The sequence below is a fragment of the Bemisia tabaci genome, chromosome 10 (genome assembly GCF_918797505.1).
Source record: "Bemisia tabaci chromosome 10, PGI_BMITA_v3".
In the NCBI taxonomy this organism is placed as follows: domain Eukaryota; kingdom Metazoa; phylum Arthropoda; class Insecta; order Hemiptera; family Aleyrodidae; genus Bemisia; species Bemisia tabaci.
The window spans coordinates 24,532,435-24,539,841 of NC_092802.1; the positions used below are offsets into that span (position 1 = coordinate 24,532,435).

Sequence of the window (7,407 nt, forward strand, 5' to 3'; positions counted from 1 at the left end):
CTTTTCTCTTAACCGCGAAAAAGTGCAATTTAGCACAAAATTTAACAGAAGAAGGATTTCCTCATTTTAAGGGAGTTTGGAAAAAATGTATAACTACTGATGAAATTAGGTAGGTTTTTGTGGAATTTTGTTTCTTTTTACACTTCGTTTTGTACTAGAATCCGTTCTGCTTAATTAAATCTCAGTGGTCGATTAATTTCAAAGGGGAAAACACTTAAAATGCGATCACTGACTGCAGTCTTCAAATTCAAAACTTGGTGAAATTTTCTCATGCCTGCATTTTCCCAGAAAGGTAAATAAATTAAATAATTTTAGCCTCCTTTCAGAGTTGCAAACTAACATCCTATCGAGCCAAAGACATCTGATACTCATTATCGACTTTATGATGCCTTGTACGAATGATCCCAAAAAGAAAGTATCTTATCTCCTGTGAATTCTGAATGATGTGCTATCAGGTTTTCATTATAATGAAAAAGATAGATTTTAATGCCTGAGAAAAGTATCTTTGACGTTTCACTTCGACATTTATTTTACATTTTCTTATAAAATAATTTCTTCAGGGGATAAAGGTAATTTTCTTAGAAAAATATTTACAGAAATTAAGAAGATCCTGTGTTTATCCTTCAAAGCTAATTTAGTAATGCATACTAGTACTAATACTACCGATGTAGTTCATTGAGGAAAAATCAATGAAAGTGGATTTAGAATTACTTTCAAAGAAAGTTGAATGGAGGGATCAAGTCTTTTCAGTGGAGGTGAGCTTGAACACTTTAAATGCAACACATTCTCGCAGCAATTCCAGCAAACAACAGAGCGGTTTTCGAGTGTTTATAGAAAAAAAGAGAGTTCAGTCGCAGGGAACTAAACTTGAATTTATTATCAAGATCCCCCCCCTGCTTTGCATTTTTCTCCCATCTAACTTCTAAAAAATAATTATCTTCCGGCTTTAAACAGTTTTAAAAATCATTGTGGTGGGGTCTCTCTCTCTCTTCCTCTTCCTATAAAATTCGCTGGCGTAGCGTTCAGCACCCCGCCTGAGAGATATTTTAATTGAAAACAACGCTGGAGGTTCTTATGAAATCTAATTTTTTCCTCCGAGAATTAGACCTGCATCATTTCAAGTCGGTTCAATTTTTGATCAAGATCATAAGTGCGATTTTTGATAGTAGGCTACATCGTCAAGCGAGTAATGAACGAAAATCCTCGCACTGACACAAATAAGCGAAATTATTACAAAAATCATTGTTGCATAATTAATTGGCGTTTAATGGGTAATGTCATGACAGGTAGCTTATTCCAGGTATAGTTGTCTAAAAATGTGTGTGCCATTTTTTTTATCCCTATTTATTCGCATGATTCAATCATTACCTCTCTTTGTTTGTGCTTTCTACTCCTTAAAAAGGAAAAAAGAATTCTGCTCTGGTGGTTTAATTTTTGGTTTCCGTCCTATTTTCAATACTAAGGGATATCGTTAGTGCTATATTAACATGTTGTACATGCAGTTTACATTAATCACTGAAAGGTTTTTTATTCCCATAATTTATCAAAAGTAAGCCTTTCTTTTTTTCCTGAACAAGAGTTCTGCTCTTAGACTGAATGACTGAATGCACATCGGCGTTATTGTAAATTTACATGAATTTAATGTCTTTCTAAGAGTTAAATTTTATTATTTAGCAATCTTGAAAGAAATCAAGTGTCACTTGGTTCCATTCTGCAATTTCACCCTACTTTTTGCAGTAAATATTGCGCAGATGATAATTCTAACCTACTTCAGGTCTGTTGATCAAAAATGAACAAATAAAATATCGAAGAGTTCATTAGAGGCAAGAGGTTGGGCACAGAAATGTTCTCTCAATGAATCAACCAGAGAACCTTCGAACCACTTCAATGAGCGACCCATTCAAATTGGATTCTCTTTCATTGAACGCTGCAAATATCGTGCATAAAAACGTTCTGCGACATGTTTTAAAGAGTGAATTGGATTAAAAAAAAAAAAAAAAAATAAAAAAAAAAAAAAAAAAACGCAGAGGTTTCTTCTTTTGTTTGTTGGGTTTGAGTCACGCCCTCCCCCATTACATTTCCAACCAATCGCAATTCAAAAAATTTCGGTCGGTCAAGCGCGATAAAATTCAATCGAACGTGAGGCATGAATAAAATGTACATTTTAAAAAGGAGTTCAGGAGAATGAAGGCATGAGAAAATCGACGAGTAACGAATGGATCAATCACGGAAAAATACCGTTCGGAGAGAATCACATCAAAAAGGAGCGGAAGGATTCCCCATTTCACGCCTGTTGGCCGGCATCAAAGCGACCCGCGCGGACGAGAAAAAACACGCGCGAAGCGCGGAGAGAACCGCGACCGAAAGCGAGTAGGACCGAGGGGATTGACGAGTGCGCCGCGACTGCCGGGACCCGCAGAGCACCCGAGTCGCGCGGGCGGTATCCCGACCCGACGGCGCACAGTGGTTCGAGTCAATTAGAGTGGTCGGACATGAAATTTTTGACTAAAACTGCAAATGGACCACTAGACAAGGTACGAAGCTAAGGGTGGTTTCACGATAGCTAGAATAGTTATGTCGCCGTGACAGACTACACATTTTTCGGTCATATTTTTAGTAGAAATGATAATCACTCGAATTTTTTCGCATTAATCTTCAAAGAGTTACCATACCACCGTAAGAGTTACGTACTATAACGCTTTCTGATGATTTCTTGCTCTACTTCTCAATTTATATTATGTAAATTCCGAAAATGTGCTGTCCATTACGACCAATAAAGGACGGGAAAGGAACAATGCTCGTGGGAAAGGAACAATGCTCAATTGAGAAGTCTGCCAAAAAGTTGTCGTGGGACGCGATTTGACTCACGTAGAGTATTGCACTTCTTATGCGTGCAATTTGAATTTCCCGTAACCAATGTAAAATTAAAACGCTTATACCTTAGTTAGGAGTTAATTTCAGTAATTTTCAATGCAAGAATCGTGTTTTACGTGAAATTTTGGTTGAGAAACATGTATCAAAATGCTTAAATTCGTACTTTGTCCAGTGGTCTATTTTGATGTTTAATTCGTCACATTTTATATTTTAAATGGTGCCTCTAGAAGAGAGTTCTTCTCTACGAAAAAATGAAAATATGTTGAAAGGAAAAGTCATAAATTTGAAAATAAAATAAAAGTCATAGTAATTAATTTTAAAAATTGTAAAAAAAAAAATATATGAAAATACGTAAAATCAAGTCCAATGATTTGGGTTTCTAAAATTGCATTTTAGTGTTATTATTTAGTTATTGATAAAATGAAAGTTTGAGCTTTTTCCACGAGTAGACCAATGGGACCACTTTTAGCGCCTCAAAGTTCTGTATGAACGGAGTTATAAGCATTTGAAGTTTCTAAATTTTGTCCGGCCTCTCTTATTGACTCGATCCACTGTGCGACCCGCAACCCTTGCGCTCGTGCGGATCTCTGATCGCGCGGGCGAAAGTTTTATTAATTTCATTCTCGGCGATTCTAAAAATATCCGCACGCAAGGAGGCGACGTGATGCCTCCGGGCCGCGACACGGACGCACCTTCCAACCCCTTCCCCGTCTTCTCCGCGGGGGTTGTGCGATGAGGGCGAGGGGTGCTTGCACTTAATGCCTCCATTTTCTTAAGTTTCTTGAGCTGCGAAGACTTTGCTCCGCCTACGGCATGGTCTCCCTTTGCGTTTCCAGAAAAATTGGGTTGCATAAAAGTCGAAAGGAAGACTCCGGGATTCTTATTTTGTCATGACTTTTTGCAGCTTGAAACATCGCGGTAAGAATAATGTTTGGGACTATCCCCTGTAATGGAGATTTGATTCTTATGTAAAAGTTTGCGAGAAAGACGATGAGGCCACTGGTTTTCTCTGAAATCAACTCCCAAGCTCAAAAAAAGCTCTCAAGTTGAGGCCAAAATGGAGGGAATATCCCCCGCTATCCTGAGAGTCCACCTCTACGTCAAGACGAACTCTCCATGCTAAAATAGAGAGAAAATACATTAGCAGGGTTGCCGTGTTTTCAGTTGTGGAGTCCAAAAATAAAGTGGCAGCCCTGCTAATGTATTTGCTCCTATCTTTGCATGGAGAGTTCGTCTTGATGTAGACGTGGACTCTCAGGATAGCGTGGGATATCCCCTCCATTTTGGCCTCAACTTGAGAGCTTTTTTTGAGCTTGGAAGTTGATTTCAGAAAAAACCAGTGGCACCATCATGTTTCTCGCGAACTTTTATATAAGAATAAATAGTCAAATCGCAAATTCCTCACACATGCAACATCTCCATTGTGCTACTACCAGGGCCAGATTTAGAGGGTGGCCACATGGGCCGCGACCCATGGCCGCAAATTTTGCAATTTTTTTTAAATGTAGGTATACAAAAAAAAAAAAAGAAAAAACGATTTAAAAAAAATTACAAACCAGAGAAGGCTACAAAATCTCTCATTTCCTGAGAGTATACACCGAAAAAAATAATATGCTGTTTTAGCACCTAGGATGTCAAAAATGTGTCTGGTGATCAGAAGTTGTTGTCTTTACTGCCTCCGTAGTTAACTTTACATCCTGTGAATGCAAATTTAACTGTGTAAGCAGTTAAGGCAGCATCTTGGGATCACCAGACACATTTTTGACATCCTAGGTGCTAAAACAGCGTATTATTTTTTTCGGTGTAGTAATTTCTAAGTTCCTCGTCTTTGGGTGATACAAGAGACAGCTCCTTTAATTAGTCGAGTTAAGATAGAAATCAAACACGCAATTTGGCCTGGAGCAGCGCGGCACAGAGAGCATTGATGACGAGGACTTGAGATAAAAAGGAGAAACCCTCGGCGAAGAAGTCGGCATGTAACACATATTAGCACCTACAAGACCGCATGAATACTACGCATTGCGTCAAAACAGCAGCGGTTGGCGAGAAATGCATAGCGCCTACAAGACTGCATGAATACTTCACGCATTCCGCCGAACGAAGTGCGGGCTGCGCGGCGAGGCGGCATTTCTTCGCAGTTTGACGCGCCTTCAATCCGGCGAAGCTGCAACATGCTTACAGCCGTGGTCAAATATTTGTATGTCAAGCCTGCCGTAAACGAACTCAAATAAAGATGGTTCCAAATAACCAGGAGCTTATTTCCCTCGGTTGCAATTTTGCGAATCATAGTTAATGCTTCAATTTGGGCTTATCTTTTTAAAAAATCTCGTCCCACCCGCTAGGGTCGGCAAGGCGGTCAAGACATCTTCGCAGTTTGACGCGCCTTCAATCCGGCGAAGCTGCAACATGCTTACAACATGCTAGCCGTGGTCAAATCGTTTTTTGTCACGCCTGCCGTAAACGAACTCAAATATCGATGGTTCCACGCGAAAATGAGCTTATTTTCCTCGATTGCAACGTTGCGAACCACAGTTATTGCTTCAATATTCGTCAATATTTTTGAAAAATCGGCGCACAGATTCTCTGAAAAATTTACAATAATTTTACGAACGGTTTTACTTGAAATCGCTGGAAATTTCGTCGCGAAATTATATTTAGTCCTCTTTTCCCTTTTTTTCCCCCCGAAAAAACGACCTAGGTCCCTGATTCTGAAGCTTAGTATTAGGATAGTTATTTTAGTTTCTTATGGTGAAAATTAGATGGGAGTCATAAATAATGACGCATCGTCTGAGTGTCGAACGATTTTAGCGTTCGTCCTACCCGCCAGAGTTCGCAAGGCGGTCAAGACATCTTCGCAGTTTGACGCGCCTTCAATCCGGCGAAGCTGCAACATGCTTTCAGCCCGTGGTCAAATAGTTGTATGTCACGCCTGCCGTAAACGAACTCAAATAAAGATGGTTCCAAATAACCAGGAGCTTATTTCCCTCGGTTGCAATTTTGCGAACCACAGTAAATGCTTCAATTTGGGCTTATCTTTTTAAAAAATCGGCGCACAGATTCTCTGAAAAATTTACAATAATTTTACGAACGGTTTTACTTGAAATCGCTGGAAATTTCGTCGCGAAATTATATTTAGTCCTCTTTTCCCTTTTTTTCCCCGAAAAAACGACCTAGGTCCCTGATTCTGACGCTTAGTATTAGGATAGTTATTTTACTTTCTTATGGTGAAAATTAGAGTTTCACAGTGTTAAAATCATTGATCCACATTTACGTTTTTTCTTTCATAATTTTTTCGTTTATTTCTTACAAATGGAATGCCTTGTCTACACAGAGATAGGTTTACGGAACTTAACTTTCGCGTAAAGTTCCGTGAACTTTTGCTTATAGTGTTGACAGGGCTTTCGCAAAATATGTGTCTTACACGAGTAAACGCGTCTTATGCACCTTTCTCCCTCCAGCACGTTCACTTGATGGTTTTTATTGATGTTTCAAAACGAATGAGAAAGGAGCGGCAAAATACAGGCGGCCCATCGGCGAAAAGTAGGTAAATCCGGCCCTGGCTACTACCCCATTAAGTGTCTTTTCCTTATTTTTCTTCTTTTTTTGTGGATATTTCTAATTAATTATGGTTGTACCGGAACATTTTCAGGTTCGTAGACTAATTAATTGGGGCAGTACCACAATTCATCGCTCCCCGGACGAAGGGACGTATCTCCATTTCAAGGTTGCAAGATTGACTCAAAAATTTTAATTTTTTACAAGAGTAAACCTGTGAAATTTATGTTTAAAATCCGTCTTGTCATATATCATACTAAATCAACGTGCTTTGTCGCAAAACCACGTCCAAGCACGCCCGCAATGGGGGGCTTTGCAATAATAAAGTAAGCCAACCACCCTAGGATGATTTCGGAAATCTCATGTGGCAAAGTCTCCCGTGCTCTCCACGTTGAAGCGCCTTCAAATAGCGTGATTATACTTATTTTATAGCCTCTCTACACGAGTTGTATAACCCACGTTCTGAAGGAGCTCTCACTTCGGAGTTCTGAATGAAAAACACGCAGTTAACTTGACTTCTTTCTTACTTGAATGTTTTGATAACTGTAGGCATTTTAATTCTCACAGGTTGTTACCTGTTAGAATTGAGAAAAATAAAATAATACTTGACTGAAAGACCAGTTTATTTTTCGCTAAATATTCTCAAGGAAAATGAAAATCAAACACAGGCTGTTTCGATCACCTGTACCAGGTTTTTTTCTCGTTTTTTTTTCTTCTTTTTTTTTAGATCGAACGAAGTCGAGTTTTCATTATTGAGGAAGTTTTGAATATGTTTCTTTGGATTTTTTAAGTGTGATAGAACATAATGCGAAGAATATTCCCTGGAAAAAAATGATCACGTCCGAATGTTTAAACGGTTTCAGGACATTTTGGCAACGATTTTTTGTCCGCGCACTTTTTTTGTCCAGTAGTTTACACCCACACGTAAAATAAGCAACAGTGACTTGGTACAAGCGTTATATTTTAGTCGGTATGTAA

At 38.9% G+C, this 7,407-nt stretch overlaps 1 protein-coding gene across 1 annotated transcript in view; it reads right to left on the bottom strand.

The window, feature by feature from the left end:
- The window catches only part of Dop1R2 (dopamine receptor 2), a 323,217-nt gene extending 318,814 nt beyond the window's left edge, over positions 1-4,403 (bottom strand). Inside the window, exon 1 of the mRNA XM_019058999.2 lies at positions 2,239-4,403. The gene's annotated coding sequence lies outside the window, so the exon portion shown is untranslated. The remainder of the gene's footprint in view (positions 1-2,238) is intronic.
- Between the last annotated feature and the right edge of the window lie 3,004 nt (positions 4,404-7,407).